Source organism: Manacus vitellinus, unplaced genomic scaffold (assembly GCF_001715985.3).
Source record: "Manacus vitellinus isolate BGI_N305 unplaced genomic scaffold, ASM171598v3 scaffold_12_pilon, whole genome shotgun sequence".
NCBI classification, from domain to species: domain Eukaryota; kingdom Metazoa; phylum Chordata; class Aves; order Passeriformes; family Pipridae; genus Manacus; species Manacus vitellinus.
Genome location: NW_021938949.1, coordinates 8,105,022 through 8,124,994, shown reverse-complemented (window position 1 = coordinate 8,124,994; position 19,973 = coordinate 8,105,022). Strand labels below are relative to the sequence as shown.

At 48.4% G+C, this 19,973-nt stretch overlaps 1 protein-coding gene across 1 annotated transcript in view; it reads left to right on the top strand.

The window, feature by feature from the left end:
- The first annotated feature begins 2,933 nt into the window (after positions 1-2,933).
- ELFN1 (extracellular leucine rich repeat and fibronectin type III domain containing 1) overlaps positions 2,934-19,973 on the top strand; it is a 45,981-nt gene continuing 28,941 nt past the window's right edge. The window contains exon 1 of the mRNA XM_008928040.3: positions 2,934-3,069. The gene's annotated coding sequence lies outside the window, so the exon portion shown is untranslated. The remainder of the gene's footprint in view (positions 3,070-19,973) is intronic.

Below are 19,973 nucleotides of genomic sequence, written 5' to 3'. Positions count from 1 at the left end.
CTCAGTGTGATAGAGCACACATTGTTCTCGGCTTCATTAGCCACCAGCAGGTCGGCTGCCACCCTTGGTCCAGCCCCACGAGCTGCTTCCCCCTCCTGGGCTGCACACCTGTGCCCCTTTCTCCACAGCCTCTGGCCTGCCCCGGCCAGCATTGGGCATGGAGAGTTAAGCAGGTTGTTTAAAGGAGTCAGGCTCTTCCTCTCAAGGTCTCCAGGTTCTCCAGTATGTCCTTGGTGTCCACCTCTCCAGTGGCCTCTGAAGATACCTGTCCTTCTCCATCAGCTGTAGAGGACCACGTTGTCCATATCCATGGCTGATACTCAGTCCAGTCAATGTGCTCCAGTGCTGACAAACATGACAAAGGGAATTTCAGACACTAGAGGTAACACTCCTGATTTGCATTTCTTGGGGCCATTTCAGTCCCTCATCCAATGGAGGAGCTGGAACAGCACCCCGTGATGGGTATAACCCATCCACCCAGCCTACATTTGAATATAGATTTTCAGTGAACTGTTATAGTGCTATTTGCTCTGCAGAAAAAAATGGCAAGTTAAATCCATTGACAAAGAAATGTGAGAACTTTGCAATCTGCATGTGAACATTTTGTGAGCATAAAATGAGGTGAAGTTTGCCAAACCGATTATTCATTATGAATTGTTCATTCAGCTCTAATTGCTTGGGTCTAGCTGTTGTTAGAAGGACTGTGTGATGCCTTTGTAGTACGCAGCTAAGGTCAGAAAAGTGTTGGTAGAAATTACTTCATGTTAAGTCAAGCTTTTCTTTGGGTGTAATGGTGCTGTTCCTGCTTAGCTTAGAAAGAGCAGTAAATGATGCTGCCTGGCTTCTTCTTGGCCCTATGCAGCCCAGGTAACTAATGGAGGGTGAGTGGTACCTTATTGGCTCCCACTTTCTCTGTAGAAGGAATAATTAAATTCACCTCCAGAATCCCCATCTTCTCATATGTGGCACCATGCAACTTCCCTGCATCTTAGCTAAATGGATTAGAGATTACGCATGCCAGGATCACTGATGAGAAAGCACAAGCTAGAAAGTAACTGTTTGGCTTTCAGATTCCAGCTGGTATTTGCAAGACTTAGGTTTAGGAAAATCACTGCTTTTTTTGCTCTTAACCTGACAAACTTTGCCTGGAAACCCAGAGGAACAAGCACCAGGGAGCCCCACCATCTGTCTTCCAGCAGCAATTTCTGAAATGGAACAACACTTTAAAGTCTTGCCAGTTCAGCCTTTCACTTTACAGAATATGTGCCCATCTCTAAAATACCAGGTTATTTTTCCTTACCCCCATAATATTCCCATCCAACATTCACTCTCCTGGAAATCACCAATCCAACATTCACCTACCTGCATTCAAATACCTGTCATTGTTCTTGTGCTATTGCCCTTCTCCTTCCAATTTAGAGATTATATTTCATAACTGACCTCCAACTACCTATTGCCTCCCCGTGACACTTCTCACCCTTGTCTATCTGATTGATTAGTCTATTATACTCTCCACTCTTCTGATGACTTACAGGTTGCCCTGTATCTGTCACAGGCTTCCTTTTGTTCTCTAATATTCTTGGAGTTTTGAACACCCTCCAGCTGCCATTCTCCCTCTCCATTTCCTGGCCTCTATCTGCCTCTCTTACAAATATCTGCTTTGGAAAAAGGAGAAGAAATCTTTTGTGAAATAAAGCCCTACCCGCTGTGAGTTCACACATATGCTGGTAAAAACCACTTTTAAGACACTGTCATTCTCAATGGGGCTCTTTATTTTCTTTGCACCATTTGGAGGTAATAAAACGTCACTAGACCAGGCTGTGATCAGTGACATGGCTTAGAAGGCAGCTTTCCCCAGAAAATTTCCTCACCTGCATAAGTCAATGACACAGCAACAGAGAGAGGGAGTGATGTTGTGTTTAAAGATGTGTTTGGGTAGGAGGGTTTTGCCTCTGCTGGGGGAGAGGTCTGGGAAGTGTCCCAGATCCATCCATCTCCCTGCGCTTGTCAGAGGTTGTCCAGCTCTCTGATATTGTTCCAGGCTTGTCCCAGCTCTGTCCATCACTCTGACATTTAATTAACTGCCCTGTTCTCCTGGATCTTGCACTGGATTTGTGTTGTCTTTCTGAAATACCTCTTAGGTCATGACTGAATATTACTAACAGGAGGAGTAACAAAATGGTTGTCACTAATATTGCTATTATTGTTATTATGTTGATGGTAATAAAACAAGACATTGAATACCACGAAGATGAGCACTGTTACGCTCACTGTCACTCCTCCTTGCTATACTGGTTTTCTCACATCACAGGTGAGCAGGAACTGACAGCAGTGGGAAGCATAGAGAGCCCTGACCAGCCAGGCATCCAAAAGTAATAGAAAAACAAGGAGGGGGTTGGAAGTGACAACTGAGAGCAATAAAATCACACTTAAGATTTAAAAAGACGTTTATGAGACCAATCCTGCAGTGTAAGGATGATTATTAAGCTAATTAAAACCTGTCCACGCTGGGTGGCTGATGCTGGTGGTGGCAGTGGCTCCTCACTCCTCCAGGAGCTCAGTATTGATGTCTTGTACCATCTGCCCTGTGCATGCCCAGAGCTATCCATCTTCCTTGCATCTTTTTCCATCACTGTCTGGCATTTGTCCCATTATTTTTGCTTCAGTCCCAGATCCCCTTCCAGTGAATTTCTTTTCCCTTTTCATTACTCTGTTGAGCAGCTGATCTCATTTGGACCTCCTTTTGGTCCTCCTCCCTTTCACCTCTGGTCCCCGTGTCTCTGTGTTCAATCCACAACTTGAGCAGCCATGCTCAAGCCATCCTTGGGATGGCTTCATGTTAATCAAGCCATCAATCAATCAATCAATCAATCAATTAATCTTTTATGCCCCCTGGTGAAACTCCCTCTTATATTTTCTATTTTTTCCTTGCAGTTCAAATACTGGGCTTGGTGACCACCTTGTGGGATCCCAAATGCTGTGTCCAGTGTGAGTCCCAGCCCCTGCAGACAGCAACTAGGAGACCTTCATGACTGTAGCCAGGACCAGCAGTGACACACAGGCTCAAAGGTAAGAGGCGACCTTGTCAGTGGCATCTCTGAAGTGAGAGAAGTAGCTGGTGTGAGACAGCTGGCCGTGGGAGAGAGCCAGCAGGGATGGAGCAAGTCTTTCTGGGGAGGTTTCCAGTACCAGGAAATCCTCCCCAGGAGGGGATGGCAAAAGGGAGCCTCATGGCATTCATTTCCAGTAGGGAAGAGAGACAGTGATCCAGGGTTGTGTTTCTCACATTGCTGTTCTTGGGGTGATTCCTGGTGGGACTCTGAGTGATGTCCAAGTGTTGACCTTCCTGGGGAAACCCTGAGTGGCTGAGCTGCAGCTACTGCACTTCTGAAAGTGTGGGAGCAGTGAAAGTCATCATGGTTGTATTTTCAATAGTTATTTATTTAAGACTGGATTCACATTCTTCTTTTGAGATTTAAGGAATATGGAAAAAGCACATTTTTTCCCTGCAGATGAGAAGTGCAGTGTGTGCCTCCATCACAACTTCTACAAAATTCTGTTTTACAAAGCAGAAAAAGAGGATCAGATTGGTGTTGGTTTTGTAACTCAGTTTTCTAGGACCAGATTTTGCCCCATGTTTCCTTGAAATGACTAGCTGTGCTGGGCACTTAGAAATTTTCTCTCTCTTTCTCATCTCCACCCTGACATTATGAAAAGGGTTTTCATCAATCCATTCAAAGAAGGAGATAACTTTTGTATGAGAGTGCACAGTCGACAGGGTTGAGTTTTTTGGATAGTATATAATTTTTTTTACACTGTTATTTAAAACATGCTTTTTAAGAGGACAAAAGGGAATAGCTTAATGGAAACAAATTTCTGTAGCAAAATGTGCAGCTGGATAAAAAAAGATTATTTCTGTTATTGCTTGGGTAGACAGGTGAATTTGGAATTTGAGTACAAAAGGTGTTAAAAAGTCTGCTTAAACTTCCTTTCAGTGTTCTGTTGAGATTGAAAAGAGTAATTTTTGGAGAAAAACTTTTTCTCTGAGCCTCTATTTCCAGCATTGTAAAATCTATAGGAGCGGCCCTTTGCCACAGCCATTATCATGTTTTCACCTTTTCTTCTTCCACCTCATTTGTCCTTTTTTGAGAAAAATGTAGTGCTGGTGAAAGGCAGGCAGGTCCATAGGTTGGAACTGGTCTGGAAGGGACGGACAGCAGGTGCTGGGGCATCCCTGAGAGCCAGACCAGACCATGAGGATGCAGTCCCTGATGGGAGGGAAGGAAAGATGGACAGACTGGCCTGGGGATAGTCAATTTGAAAGCATCTACAAGTCTACAGCTCTTGAGACCACCTTTCCAAAATGACTTTTAACCAATTAGGAACCTAAACATCAATGAAGATAAGCAGAGCTTAAGTAGTCAGGTTCCTCAGGGCAGACACAAATATCTCAGCAATGCAGACAGATAGACAGTTTGCCTGTCCTGATGGATCCAGACCCAGAGCCAGGCAATGAATTACAAATATAAGTGCCAAAACAGCAGGCTTGGGACACAAAGGATAAAAGACAGTTGTGTTATTTGAGCTGATAAGCTCTGTGTCTCGTCTGGAAGATGCCGGCATCAAAGGCTCCTGCAGGGATTTTACAATGGAGTGTTATACCATCCAGCACTGAGTTAGTGAAGATGTAAAATGGGCCTTGCAGAGAAAGCTTCATGCCTGCCACAAAGGAGCAGAATAAGAGTTTGTTTTGAGAACTATTAGGCTGAATAATTTGGGATTGATCTCCATGGACACTGTGAGATATTGCTCCCCACAGAGCAATGATTGCCATTAGTGTCTCAGCTCCCTGCCTTCTTCTTCCTTCTTCTCCCCAACCTTTGCAAGGGCTGGGTCAAATGCTGCCCAGGCAGCATGAACAATATTTCCTCCTTTTTGGTAATTATTGTCTCTTCTATTCATTCCTCAGAAGCCTTTTCATAAGCAAGAGGTATTTTCAAAGGTTGTAGGCATTCATCTCAATGTACATTTTCATGGCTATTCTCCTTGGAAGAGCCAGAGAGCTAATTTACTTTATTAGACCAAATGAAAGGAGCTTATGGAGATAGCCTTGTGCAAGGGGTCAGGGAGCTAGACAGGAGAGACCTTTGAGACTGCCACTGAATGTCTTGCAGGAACTGAAAAGTAGGTTTTGCTGTTTAGTTTGGTGCTGTTCTTCCTTACATTGTGCAAGCTCCCTTTCAAGCACCAAGTGCTGAGATCTTTTGCATGGTCCCATCACTGGCCCCATCATGAAGGCTTAAGAACATTAATTTCTGTAGGGAAGCATAACACCTTTGGATTGGCAAGCCTGGAGGTTGCCATGCTCATTCAGGGAGCAGGTGTCCAGGTGACTCTGGTGAAGGTTCCCATGATGGGGAGCCCCATCCAGCCCATCCACCCCTGGTGTGGGCAGGTCTCTGGTGACACCCGACTGCGCAAACCCTTCTCCAAGCAGCTTCATGCAATGAGCAGATGCCTAAAAACCGTCTCCTGGGCAATTCACTTCATTCATCAATTAAATTGTTTGCTGTGAACAGTTTGGCCCCATCCAGCTTCAGGATTTCAGCCTTGTAATTTTGCTGGCAGAGGACAGCAGTGCCATGTCCGTGAAATCTGCCTGCCAACTGCTTCCCCTGCTAAGCATTTTCTAGGCTAACGATCCCAAAAACCTTGCCAGCAGCCTCAGCTCTGTCCCTTTCAGGGCAAGCCACTCATTTAAACGTGAGCACATCTAAATGACTCCATCTGCTAAGTGACGTTTGTAAAGAAAAGATTATAGCAGGAGTTAGTGCTGTGTCCTCAGGTTGTAACCCTGTTATAAAATGGGCTGGAAGAACAAGGGGACTGTGAGGAGCTGAGGCTCAAAACCACCTGGGTGACTGTCAGCTTGATTTATTTTCTTGCTCATTAGATAAATTAGAAAACTGGCAAAAGAAATCATTGCCCACTCTCAGCTGTTTGGTAACCTGCCATGTGGCACGAGATGCTGGCTGCAGGGAGATGCAGCTCCTTTCCATCTCCCTGGCCCCTCTCCCCAGGGACATGGGATGGGACTTGGGTCTGCTGGTGCCACACGTCTCCTCAGTGGTCCTGTCACCCTAAACCACCTCATTGACCCATCTGGCCGATTGCTGGCAACCATTAGAGTTTCACTTTTCTCTAAAACTGTTGATTTTTGAACAGCACCAGTTTCCTAAGTGAAAACAGCGGCCCCAAATATTGCTTTTGAACACTGGCTTTGACCTCAGAACTAAAGCAAAATAACCTGGTTTGTGGCAGTATTTGTCAGCCAGGACCTGCTGCCCTTCAGAGATGTTGTTCAACATTTTGTTCTTGTGGCTTGTAACCAGTCTGCCTCCAGCAGCTGCCCCCCTTGCTTATGAACCAGACTAATTTTTGTCTGTCAGAAGGATGAAGCTTAATGGTCAGACTTGCTTTAAATCCCTGGGTAAAATTCACTATCCGGGAGGTCAGACTCCAATTACAGCGCCTTCTAACCTAAAAACTCACTGAAATATTCAGCCTACATAACCAAATGTTAAATTTGGATCATCTTCTCTACGTTTAGCTGCATCTGATGCACTTCCATAGTACGAAACGAGGCCACTGTTATACACATTGTATTTACACACGAGGAAAAGCTTCCAGCCAGGATGAGCTATTAAGAGACTGCAATGCATTTCTCAGCCAACGTGGAGGAATCCTCGCTGCAAAAAGATGCCGAAACCAGGGGAAAACCAGGGCAGGGACCTCCTGAGAAGGAGACCTTGGGGATCCCAGCACCACCCTGCTGGTGCAAGGGGGTAGGGCAATACCTGCACCATGGTTGGAGCAGATTTCCATGCCCCTTCTTCTGCCTGTGGGATTTCTGCGCTGCCTGCACAGGATCCTTGTCACCCTGTCTCCAGCAAGTGCTTGGACATGCGTGTCCCTGTGGCTCAGCCTCCTGCCAGGTGTGCTCCCATGTGTACAAATGCTGCTGGGAGGCACAGGGCGGAAAGACGGGGCTAATTCCTTCCTGTCATATGCAAGGAATCGGCTTATGGCCCGGAGCTCCGATTACTCTTATCTTAGCCTGCATGATGCTAGCCACATCCTGAAATTACCCAGCTTTTTTCAAAACCCAGGGGATGGTTTGGACTCACCTGACCAACATGAACAAATTCCAGCCCCTCTTTCAACCCAGCAGGTTCGTAGGGCTGCAAGCTAGCGCAGACCCAAGGCTGAACTTGGGGGAAGAGGTATATGAACCCCCAAATGCACCCTATGGGAAGTGCCTGGGTGTGATGCCCAATCCACCTGCAGGACCCGATGGAGTCTGGTGTGGAGCAGCACCAACAGCCCCTTCCCAGCCGCCGCACCGGAGCTGATTGCTCAGGCAGACTCACCTGCTGGGATCCTGGCAGCTAACGTGCCTCTGAAATGGCCAGCAAGGGATAGATGCTGTCAAGCAAAACATGGAGTGAAATGTTTGGCTGATGGGATTAAACAGCGAATCCCACCTGTCTGCTGTGCGAGACACGACACGGCACCACACGCTCCTACCTGGCACCGCTCCTCATTTCCCATCACTGCCGGCCAAGCCCACCCCGCTTGGAAATTAGAGCGGGGGAATCAAAGTCCTTCTCCACCCGCTCCTGCTGTGCCTCTCAGCCACTGACATTAACACTGAACAGGCTGTCAGTAGCTTTGAATGGATTTTAATAACCCCCTTGCGAGCCTGAATTACCCGCACAGCGTGAGGTCCGGTGTGAGTTTGGAAACCTGGCGATGAGCAGTGTATCAGGGGCCAGACCAGCTCCACAGGCTGTGGACACAGGGCCAGACCAGCTCCACAGGCTGTGGACATGGGGCCAGACCCACTCGAGGGACTGTGGTGGCTTCTGCCGATGCAGCCCCTGGCACAGCAACCTGGCAGCTGCCTGGTCGCTGGAGAGCTGCTGCTGCTCTGGCACCTGCTGCCCACAAGTGTCCTGTAAGGCCCTGGTGAGCTTCCCAACATTGAGGATGCTGGTCCAGGTGGCCACCTCCATGGGACATTTTCACCTCTGGGGCAAAGTACTGGCAGATGCAATAGGTGGTGGGAACCCCCCCGTGCCATCAGTGAGAGCAGCCCCAGCCCCTACCAGCACGTGGCATAAAAATAGCAGCCTTGGTTTAGCAGACTCTGTGGATGGAATGCTAAATGAGATCATGCCTGGCCCAGCTGAGAGTTTGGACTAGTGTATGAAAATCTAGCAAGAAGATTAAAAGGTGTCCCCAGGCAGAAGAGGGTATTTATTTCTTTGTGGCTGAGATGCACATGGCGTGGGAGTCACAGGGACAGTGACCTCCCCTGAGCACCTGCACGTGGGCAGCACCGTGTCCCCACGGGGGCTGATCCTGAGGACAAGGCACTGACCAGAAAAGCTCCTTCTGAGATGCAGGTGGACACATCCAATCTCCCCTCCTGCACTGGGAAAGGGCTTCCCACCCAGGATCTTCACTGCCAGCCCTACAGCTCCTCTGAAAAGGCAACCCCCCTCATTTTCCTCTTCTTTTACAAGAGGGAAAGCTAAAAGAGGTGGTCAGGTGGTTCTCACTTGTCTGGAAGATGAAGGCCCTGGAAACACGCTCTGAAGTTGCTTTTCCTCAATTAAAGCTCCCAAAATCTGAGCAAGTGATGCAGTCTCCTTGGCTGGTCACAATTTGGGTGGAGAGTGATGATTTCTAACTGCCATTGAAATCCACACGTATTTCCAGTATGGAAGCAGGAACATCCACAGGGATATGGACAGCAGATCCCAGCTAGGGTGGGCCAGCAACTTCTCCAAGTCAGTCTCTATAGGGACTGTGAAATCATCAGGCACTTGAAAGAACTGAGGACTGAAAACAACCCCTGAAAAAAAAAATCTGTGATAATGATTGAGTTATATTTAAGAGGCTCCTTCGTACTAAGTAAATGCAAATAGTTTACACGAAAAATATTTCCCATTAAGATCATTTCTACATAAAATGCTAACAGATTGAGATTATGACTGTAATGATTATTTTTATTGCTGGTTTGCATTTAAATGGCATGAATTTCCCCCTACTGTTCTCTCTTTGGGTTAAATCAATAAAACCTATTAAGAAGGTTCATCTTCCCCTAAGATTCCTCCCTCTCTTCTTTCTGTCTCATCTCCACTGGTGCCCTTTTTATCCACCCACAACTAGAGCCTTTTCAGAGCTGCTTCCATGATATTGGTGCCGAGGATTTGAAAATCCCCTTTGGCAGAGCAGAGTGAATCCGGTCTTTCCTGAGATAGGAGACTACAGAGGAACTCAAGTGTTTTCCCTTCCCTCAGCTCAGGCCACATTGCAAGGAGATGAAGTTGAAGTCATCTCTTTGCTCCTCTTAGCCTCTCCCCTCTTGTTTTAACATAGAAGCTATAGCTGTCTGTATTCCTTTGCCTCCTCGGCTGTGGATGCTCTTGTTGTGCTCCTTCAAACACCGGCTGTGGCTCACTGAGGAGGTGCTGGATTTCTGTTTGGAGAGGAATTATCCTGGTATATACACAGCGAAAACCATTAAGATGCTGACCTTTAAATTGGGCTTCTTCCTGCTCAAGTAGAGAGGAGGTGGGTTGAGTGCCCAAATCTTATTCATTTTAATGACAAATCCCTCACACAGAGGCTTTGAAATGCTCGGCATTAATGCAATTCGCCTCCCTCAGCTGCAGCTCAGCTTTGCTGTGCAGGGGATGTCTCTGCTTCCCTTTCACAGTGACAGACCCTATAGATTTGCTCCATAACTACTGTGCCCAGCTACCACTGTGTATGGATTCTTGAGCTTAGGGCAGTGCTAGTGCAGGGATCTGCATGCTCCTTAATCAGTAGCACTGACCTTTTTTTTCCTCCATTACTCTCAGCATCACTTCTTTTTTCCTAGCTTAATTTGCATAGGTCTCATGTTATCCGTGTTTTTGCTTTGTCCCTGTTATCCCATTACCCGGGATAATCAAAGCTGGCTGTAATGGAAACAGCAGAAACAATTTGCTTACCCTTCTATTACAAGATATTCCCTCTACTAAGTCTGAGAATACCTGCAGTTCTATGGTAATGCTAATTAACTGTGCATACATATAGAAAGTAAAGCAAACGGCACCAGAATCCTTTGGGATGGTGGGGATTAAAAAAAGATAAGATATTATTCTCCTCTTTCTCTGTGCTTCAGTGTCCCTACCCTCAATGGAAACTGCTTTGCGCTTATAGAATAAAATGCAATACATGGTGGGGGGAGTCACTGACTCTGCAGAGAGATGGAGCTGGAAGGAGCAGAGTTCTCTGCTAGTAAACCCACTATGAAAGTAATGATCCTCCCTGGTGTCTTGCTTCTTGTCTATTCCCAGAGTGGGGTGGGGTCTTTTTCCCAGTGCAGGTCCCCATGCCTCGGAGCCCAGTGCTGCAGAGCAGGGCTGTATGTGGGCCCTGATTCCTCAGGACAACAGCTATCCCACAGAGCACAACTCCAGCATCATATGGGTGGAAAACCTTCTGTCCAGCCTCAAGGACTTGTTGGAATAGTGGTTGTAAATGTGAATGCCTGTTGCAGTGCAGAGTACCTGCTGTTGGAAGTGGCTGTTGTGTCCATCAGAATGCTCACATATCCTTCCCGCATCTTGGGTGGCTGAGGCAGCAGCAGATTTAGAGCAGGTGAAAGGCCTGGGGGAAATAATGGTAATGAAAAGAAGCAAAATCGTTGGGAGAGAGGAGACTCAGCCATCCCTCTTCGTTTTGCACTGCATGGTGCCTTGGGCTCCAGCTCATCTCTGTCCATATGTGGAGATCTGTGGGGCAGTTTCCCACCATTAGTGTGAAACAGCCTCTAAAAGTCTCTCATGAGTTTCAGCTAAACAAAGAGTGACTTACACAGCCAGACATGCGTGGAGGACTGTCAGAGCTCTCCATGCAGGAGGAATCCCACTTGAGTCCACCCACCAGCTCCTTGCTGAGTTCCCCAGCTCCTCTGCCAGCATCATGGACAAACACCTTCATTGCACCCCAGTGGAGCATCTTGGAGACTGGCCCTGGAGCCACAAGCACTGACACTGTCTCTGGATATGGAGTCTGTGCCACTGCCACCCCACTGGAATGAAAGCTCCAGGAGGCTGGTTAGACAGCTCTAGCACTACCTCCACCCCTGAAATTGTGAGGAAGCTGTTATTTATCTGTGCTCTGATAATCACAGTACCTTTGATGCAATACTCATGTTTGGGATTTTACCACATCTCTCATCCTCCAGGTCTGTCAAGGAACTTTACACAGCCATGACTCAGAGAGAGGTGTCAGTGGAGAGAGTCTGTAGATACAGCCAGCAGCTGTCATGTGGAGGGTATTAATAATATATATGCAGGTATATATGATGACCTCCCTTCCTGAATGGTATCCACTCCTTTAAAAGTTCCCTGTACCATGCTATGGCTCTGGCCATGCCAGAGGGCTGGGATTGCACAGGCATCACAGACATCTGTCTGAGGTATATTGGGATGGGCAGTAAAAGGGATGATGGGGGTGGGGGCTCGGTGCTGCATGTCTCTCCTTGTCTGCTTGGAGCAATGTAATAACTCCTTCCTTGTCGCTGAAGCCTTCAGTGCTTGTTGCTCACCATCACCCTGTGTGGGGTGTTAAGACTGTAGGCTCCAAAGTGCCTTGCTCTGCTCACAAACCTGATGATATTTAAGATGCTTTGAAGCTGTGCCCATGGTATTCATCATTTAAAGCAACCTAGGTGCAGGTTGTTGGTACAAAGGGCTTTTAAGGTGCTTGGGTGAAAGCCAGAGAGTTTTTCAGGAGCAGTCAGGGCCCAACTGGCTGCTCACCCAGGGGCTGAACAGAGCCATGCTGTACCTTGCAGGTGCATTATCCCAGCAGAGAGCTGAGTCCTGAAATACCTGAACCTCAGCAGAAGTGGGGGGACTCAGATTTGAGTGCTGGCTGAAGTCAGCCCCTAAATCAAGCCCTTTGTCTCGTTGCCAGTCATCTGAGACATTTTGGTTCTGATCAGGCAGCACAAGCTCTAATTGTAGGAGTGGGCTTAAAAATGAAAATATAACATGAGTTTGATGTGTAGGAAGGAATGCTTGGGACAGTGTGTCACTATGATCAGATGGGAATTTCTTGTTGATTTTACATAGCTGAGTCAAAGGTAAACTTCCTATTAACTTCCCTGAGAGAGTCTATAATGATTTGACCCTTAAAATTAAAGATCTGGAGCTACCAATGCCAGCACAGCCTCCACCAGTGGAGTTCAAGCAGCACGCTGAAATAGCCAGCAGCTTTCAACAGCAATTGCACTCAGAGCTGTTCTGTCTCCTCAACTCCTGACATCATTTGGGGAAAAAAAAGGCAAAGGTTGAATTCACAAGTTTTGTTTCTCTGCAGTTCAAAGGATACGAGAGCCTGGATTTTAATTGGTACTAAGTTCTCCTAACTGGTACCCAGAACAGTCCTGAGACTGACACCCAGCCAGACAGGAGGGGGGAGGCTGTTTGAAGTACTGGGTGCCTGCCACCCATCTGAAGGTACTCAGAAGTCTCCTTGCCAGATCTGGGGGCAGAGGAGCTTTGCTTCGTTTCTGATCATTAATGCACTGGTTTATTCTCTGGTTTCTTTCCACTGATTTTCTCTGTGCACAGTCCAGGGGGAGACACATGTTGAGTGGTTTGTGCTGGAGATAGCAGAGATAATGAAGCTGGTTTTTACCCTTCCCATTTCCTGACAGTGCAGCTCTGACAGGTCCCGTGTCTGTGCCCAGTGCCAGGGTTGGAGCCTGCAGAAGGCAAATGCTCTGCAAGCATGGACTGCATGTCCCTACAGAGAGAAGCAGGAGTAACTCAGGCTGTGGGTACCCTCACCTTAACCCCAACACCTTGGCCAAGTGGAATTCATCAGTACTGACATACAGACCTGCTTCAGTCTGTGGAGTGCAGGAGCTGGGACTGAGGGTGTGTCAGTCAGCCAGCACAGTCCCAACCCCTCTGACAAGAGACACAGAGTGTCTGTGGCACTGTGCAGTGAAGCACAGACTTATTTCAAGCACAGGTGGGATGGGGAGCAGAGTGACCCGCTTCAATAGGCACTGTCAGCTTCCACCTCAACAGGGCTTGGGGCTTGAAAATCCCTTCTTGTTTGAGATCTAACAACAGTGTCTTTCTCAGCTCCCTTCTCATCTGCCCTGGAGCAGGAAGGCTCTGTGGCTTCTACAGGCTCTCTGAGCAACAACTCCAGCTAATGATTTCCTTAGTGCTTAGAATGGGGTCCCACCTGCTCCTCTCTGCAGGTTCAGCATCACTCACTCCTTTCAGGTTGCCTGCTTTTCTTGACCTCACCTCTCCTTCCTGAGCTGGCTCATGGCTTTGCATCCTGCAGGCTTCCTCGCCCCTCTGTTTTTCCTGCTTATTTGTGATTTGACCTCAGGAAAACACCATTACACATGCCCTCTGCTCTGTGCTCATTGTGCTCCATACGGATACCTGTTTTGCCCCAGGCACCATTATCATTTCCACTATCACAATCTCTGTAAGTCCTGTGCATGACAAAAACCTCAGCAAAGCATTGTCAGCCTGGCCTAAGCCAAGCTGTAGCTGTCAGTCCCAAAAGCCCAGTGGGGTGGGTATAGTTATTGCTAGAAAGCTTTATATTTACCATGGCCTTTCTGACATTACAGTAAATGCATTTCAGAGCCCAAGAAGTGTAAAAATAAACTGCAAGGAAATCAAGACAGCTAATTAGCCAAAGGTTACTGCTGGGCTCTGTGACTGTCAGCCCTTTTGAAGTTCTCCTTTACACAGGCAGATGTGTGTGCAGTGCTGCTGCTCCTTTGAATAAATGTCTTGGTTTCCAGAGTGGCTTCATGGCTGGATATGACTAAACACATGTGAGGCCTGTCACAGCAAGCCTGGGCAGGATGCTCATGTCCTTTAACCCTGCACTTCTCTTGTGCTGAAAAGCATCACATCTTGTGGAGCAGCTGATCAGTGTTGTGCTGCCTCCTAGCCCCTCATGAGCTGGAGTGAGCTGGGAGGTGAGGAGAGGCCAGGGAGCTGCCTGTCTGCACATGGAGATGCTCCTTTCCCTCTGGTGTCTCTGCCTTCTGCACATGGTCACAGATTGCTGGTTGGCTGGCTGGGCTGGGCTGAGGGTTGCACAGTTATCCCATGTTTGGATGGTGCCACTGGGGTGCAGCTCTGTGGGGATGAGGAGCCTGGGGACTGCTGGAGCACATCCCCCAGCATATCATGGTCTCACCCCATCACTGCAGAATGTCCATCATTCTGCAGTATCCAATGTTTTTTGAGGATGAGCATCTTTGTGGAGCTGGAGGTACACCAGATACCACAAGAGGAAGGGGAGTGGGGGTCCAAGCTGAGCTGAGGGAAGGGTACAATTGCCATGCCAGGAGAAGCTAAGCTGGTCATGACAGGGGGTAGGTGGACTTGGGTACTGGGTCCAGAGGGGTCCTTTGTTTTTATCTGGGGAGAAGTGCCCTGGAGCATTGAAGGATCCCTTGGACTTTAAGCCATGTCCTTTCAGCCCAGCCATGCCTCAGCCCCAGGTTGTGTGAGCTTTCTCTCCCTGTGCACCAAACTGCTCCACACAGGGATCAGTGAGAGTTTGGGCACAGTGACCTTACAGGAACCACCAGCACCATCTATGCTATCCTCTCCCTTTTCCTCTCAGGTTTTCCTCCTTCCCTTGTTCTGCTTTTTTTTGGGCTCCATTTCCCCTTGGGAAACCCTTTTGCAGCTCCCTCTTCCCTCTCTGCCAGTTTCTCCTCTTTCTTCCTGCTGTTTCATTCCTGCTTGCAGCTTGTGCAGAGTGTCATGTGCTTGGTTAGCATCGCTCCTCCTGGAACCTTAATTTGCTGCTTGTTTCCTTACAGACTTTACACCACAAGTTGGGGCTTTGTGTGCATGTGTGTGTGTGATTCAATTAAACAAAACACAATAAAATCAGGGAAAATAGAGAGAGAGACAGACAGTGATTCCCTGCTCTCTGAGCTCAGCCCCAGTGTGGCTTTCTGATGTTGCCACATGGATTTGCTTGTAGCAGCCCTCTGGATCTCATGCTTGGGTTTTACATCCCTCTGCTGGGACTCTGGGACAGCAGCTGCTTCTGCTCTGCTGTCAGGACCTGGGGCTGCTCCATCAGATGAGGTGAACCTCAAAGGAGCTTGCTGTTCATTTTAAATAAGCCCTGAAATGCTGAGGCGTCTCCAGGTGCTTGGCCTCCTCCATCCCTCCTTTTACTCTCTACAGCTCAGTCCCAGCAGCCCTCAACATCCTCCAAGCCTCCCCCTTCCCTCCTTTGATCCACCAACTTCCCTACTTCCCAGCAACTTCCCTGTCCTGCCCTACCCATGACCCTTGTCACCCTCGTGGGTAGCAGATTCCCCCTGTGCTAAGATTAAGCTTTCTCCCAAATCACACATTCCCCTTGCAGTGCAACCTGAACAGCAGCTGCTCTGTGGTGGGCTTTCTTTCCTTGCCTGGCTGGTGGGCCTTCCCTTCCACTGCTCTGTGCTTCTCTCTGTCCTGCCCTTCCCTCCCTTGCTGCCTTCCTGCATTGTTTTCTTTCCCCCTCTAATCCATTCATGCTGTGGATGTGTTCTTTCATAGCATTCTTTGCTCCCAGTCATCTCCCTGGCGGGTTTCTCGCCTCTCCCAGTGCACGCGGGCGTGGGTGTCTCGCTCTCCTGGAGAGCCAGTTCCTGCTCCCTCGTCCCTGGCTGGCTCCCTGGCTCTGCAAATTTATTCTGTGAATCCAGCCTCTCTCCCCGGGTGAGCCGCTGGCTGTAAATCTTGACGGCTAAAGTGGGTCAGCGCGAGTGGAAGGAGGTGGTCCCGGGAAGGGCAGAGGGAGAGCAGGCATGGGAGGCCACTGCTGCCAGATTAACAGGGCGGGTGGGAGAGGAGCAAGAGATGTTCTTAAAAAAAAAATTAAGATTTCAAGGGTTTTAAAATGCACATGAAATGTGATTAACGAAATCCTGGCACTCAATACCCTCCCTCTGGGAGGGGCCTTTTGCTGCTGAAAGGGAAATACCCCAAGGAGGGCAGACCCTGATCAATGTATTAGAGTTTGTACCCACTGAGCAGGGCAATTGCCTCTTGCCCAGATACCCGCCAGCCACCCTCAGGTTGGGGATACAGAAATGCTGTAGGGAGACGCTCCATGCTTTGAGCCTCTGCCCTCTGTCCCTTCTGCATAACCTCAGAGCTCCTTCTTTCCCATTGGAGGGCTCCTTCTAGTACCAAGGGGCTATCCTTATTTTTGACCTATCCAATGCTTAATGAAACAGCAGGAAGAGGTGCCACTCCTCATCCTCTGGGTCAAGGCAATTGTGGTGGCTGTGAGATGACACTGTCCCTGACTCCTGTCTCTGGTGTCTGCATGCCCAGCAGAGGCAGGGTGGATATAATAGCATACCCCACCTTCGTTTTGGCTCCTGGCTTTCACAGGCTGAGGTTGTCCTGTCACTTAGTCTGTGTGGACCTTCTTGCAGAGCAGAGTCAAAAGATAGGGTCAACTTTCCTGGTGTGCAACAAGACAAGGAGCTGCCTTGTGTAGCAGAGAACCCAGGGCTCATCTACCTTCCTCCTAAGCTTTACCAATGCCTCTACATTGGTCACTTTTGCCCTCATGGACCACACGCATCCACAGCACAGGAACAATTTTTAGCTGACAATGGTTCTGCAGAATTTCCTGTGCATGCAGCCAATGCACCTGGAGCCATTCCCAGATGTCTCTGCTCATTAATGCCCCCTTAGCAATTTTCTGAGGACCAGCATCCATCTCCAGCATTAAAAACAGTCCCTTCCTCTTTGATTTATGGATATTAATCCATGCCAGCAGGCAAGAGGCATGACATGTCTACATAATATATTCATTATTAAATTGTTTTTGTTCCTTTCCTTTCTCCTCCATCTTCAAGGCTGCACCTTTCTTATTTCTCCATAACATTTGAACCTTCGTGCTGCCCTCAGAAAGACGACTTCCAACATGAAGCAGTCGGCATCACTTGGTAGGTCAGCCTTACAAGTCTGTGCTTCCTCATCAGTGGCCACACCAGAGTCCAGCAGAGAGAACACTCTCTTAGCCTCATCTCCAAGGTTATGGTTGCTCCAGAGCTCTGCTCAGAGTAACTGATGCTGTGGCCAGGGCTGTGGGATGTCAGTCCCACATCACTTGTGCTGATCATTGCATAGGACAGGCCAACTGCGTGAGCCCGCTGGCAGCTGTGCCTGAAACAGTGCCCAGGCAGGGATCCAGCAAGTGTGAGTTTCTTCTGCAGCCATCCAGATGCTGGCTCCAAATCAGTAATGGCTAATGCTGTCCAGGCCTCTGATGCAGGGACTGAAACCCAGATAAAAGAATGTTCCCTCCACCGGCTCCAGTCCTCCAGCTGCTCAAGCCACACTCCTGGCTCTGGGTTGGCAGCCACCTTCTCAGCTCACTGATGACTTCTGTGGCACCGTGCTGTTCCCAAAGTACATGACAGATCAGATTTAGCAGCCAGCACTTGGCTTCTAGTGATCTCACTGTACTATGGCCTGGGAAGAGAGGAAAGAAAGATCTCAGGACCTTGGCATGGGGCTGCTTTAATTTTCCTTTCATATGTCTGTGCTGTATGAGAATTCATCCTGCTCTGGACCCTCTGGACAGCCTGGATGCCTGGTGGCAATGTTCTTCATCCTGCTGAGGTACATCCTGCTCCCCCATGGCAATTTCTGCAGACCCACTTCCTTCCTTCAGTCACTTGTTCTGGTCAAGGAGTGGAGGGCAGGCAGTTTTGGGGATCCCATCCTTCTACTTCCAGGTCCCTCAGCACATGCCTTGCACATCTCTGGACCTTGCTATCAGGAGTGGGACAGCTGTCATGGGAAAGTGAGGTAGTTATGTCAGTTATCCCCCTTGATAATCCAAATCCAAGAAGTCCCTGCAGCTCCTACACCTGTCCACCCATCTACCCTGGATCATACTTTCACCTCTCAGCAGTACCTTCGCAGGGACAAGTGACAGGTGACCTTCACAGGACACTGCACTGGTGTACTCTGTGCATATCAGGTCCTCTCTGGAAGTTGTGCTTTTTTCTGTTCCTTAATAGTAGTGGAAAGACTGAATGGCTGTGCCCCTTCTAACACAGCCTGTCCCATCCTTGCTTTTTATCTCCACCCAGGCATATCCAGGTTTCTTCACCCAGGTTTCTCCAGACCTGTCACTCTGCCATAAAACAGCAGTTAGAGGAAAAGAATGCAACTCGAAACTGATGGTATCTCTCTTTGCAGCCTGGCTTAGCTGAGCCTGCCCCAAATTTCCTCCCTCTCTCCTGCCCACAACCAAAGAGATTGTCCCCCCTTGGTACTGCCCACACATCCCTGCAGCGCCTCCATCTCCCACTGCTCCCAGGAACAGCAGTGAGGGGAAGCAGCAGGACATTAGCAACTTCAGGAGCTCAAGAGCAGCTTGAAAAATATTTGTGTTCTTTTGGTAAATATGAATTTGTCCCAGTGGTAATAAGGCTGTTTTTGTTCAGCAGGCTCTTAGCAGTGATTATTGTTGTTTTTCAATTTAAAAACCAGACGATCTATTTATAATGTATAGTATGTGGACTGAGATTTTTTTTCTTCTCTTTAACCCAGCCTTTAAAACGTGCTCTCATTTCCACTGCTGCAATGCAAGGAAGCAGAGGGTTATCTGCCACCTGAGTTGGTGGGGTTATCAACCCCATGAGTTGAGTGAGAAGTAAAACATAGTTAATGGAGCAAGGCTGCAGTGATGCTTTGGGGAACTGGTGAAAGATGCCAGGTGGGAAAGGTCTGGGGATGTAGCTGGGAAGTGCTTTTGGGAGTGTTGGAAGGGCTCTGGACAGGTGCAGAATAGTTGGACTATCTATGGCCACACTGCTGTCCATTTTTTTCTCTCTTGTTCAAAGTAGGGGTTGATCAGAGCTGACATCAGCACCATCCACAGCACTGTCAGTGCAGAGACCAGGAGAAAAGCCAGACTCCAGTCTTTGGCACAGGCTCCAAGTTGGCAAAGACCCTTGAGAAGTAGCTGATGCCCATGGGTGCAAGTTGATGTTGAGAGGGACAGTCGTCCCAGGAGTGCATTAAGGGACCAACAGAACATTGCCGTGGGTTCTGGCCTGGGCTGACAAGCTCTTGCATGCACTATATGAACATCTCTACATGTTTTGGGCATTGGCCTGGTGTTGGGCTGGCATGGCCCCTTCCAGTCTAACAGCATGCCAGCCCTACGTGCTAGCCAGCTGCAGGGCTTGCTTTCAATTGCCAGTGCCAGACATTAGGAGGCATTGGACACTGAGCACAGAAACGTTGTAAGACAGCTTGTTGTGGCGGCCTTGAAGGCGAAGTTTTGGGTGCCGTTGAATGCTCCCATACAGGATGTGGACTGCTTTGGCACCTGGGTGCAGTGCTCTCTGTGCACAGTCCAGCATCACCACCAGGGCTGAACAGGAGAGAAAATTCTCACTTGCATGTGAATGAGTCCATGTTGGCCAACCTGCAGCTCACCCGTTGACCTAAGAAGCTTCTTGTGGCAGACTTTGCTGTAGACAGGTGCTCTGAAGGCCAGGCTACCTTGAGTTTGCAGCCAAGCTGGAGGCCATGACTCTGCTGCCTCCGCCATGCTGAGGCTGCTGTTTGTTCCCCTTCCTACTGCAGCTTATCTGACAGTGTTCCTGTCTCCATTTCCCCACACAGCCCCTTCTACTGCCACCGTTTAGTTATTTTCTTAATTAAATATAGATTATGGCTCCGGGAATAAGGGATTATTACTTATTCATAAGCTACTTAGATTTTAAAGTGTGTGCAGAGTAGGGCTTATCACACGTCTGTCTCTGCATCATTACCAAGGCAAGGGCCAAGGTGAGCTCCTAAGGCTGTCAA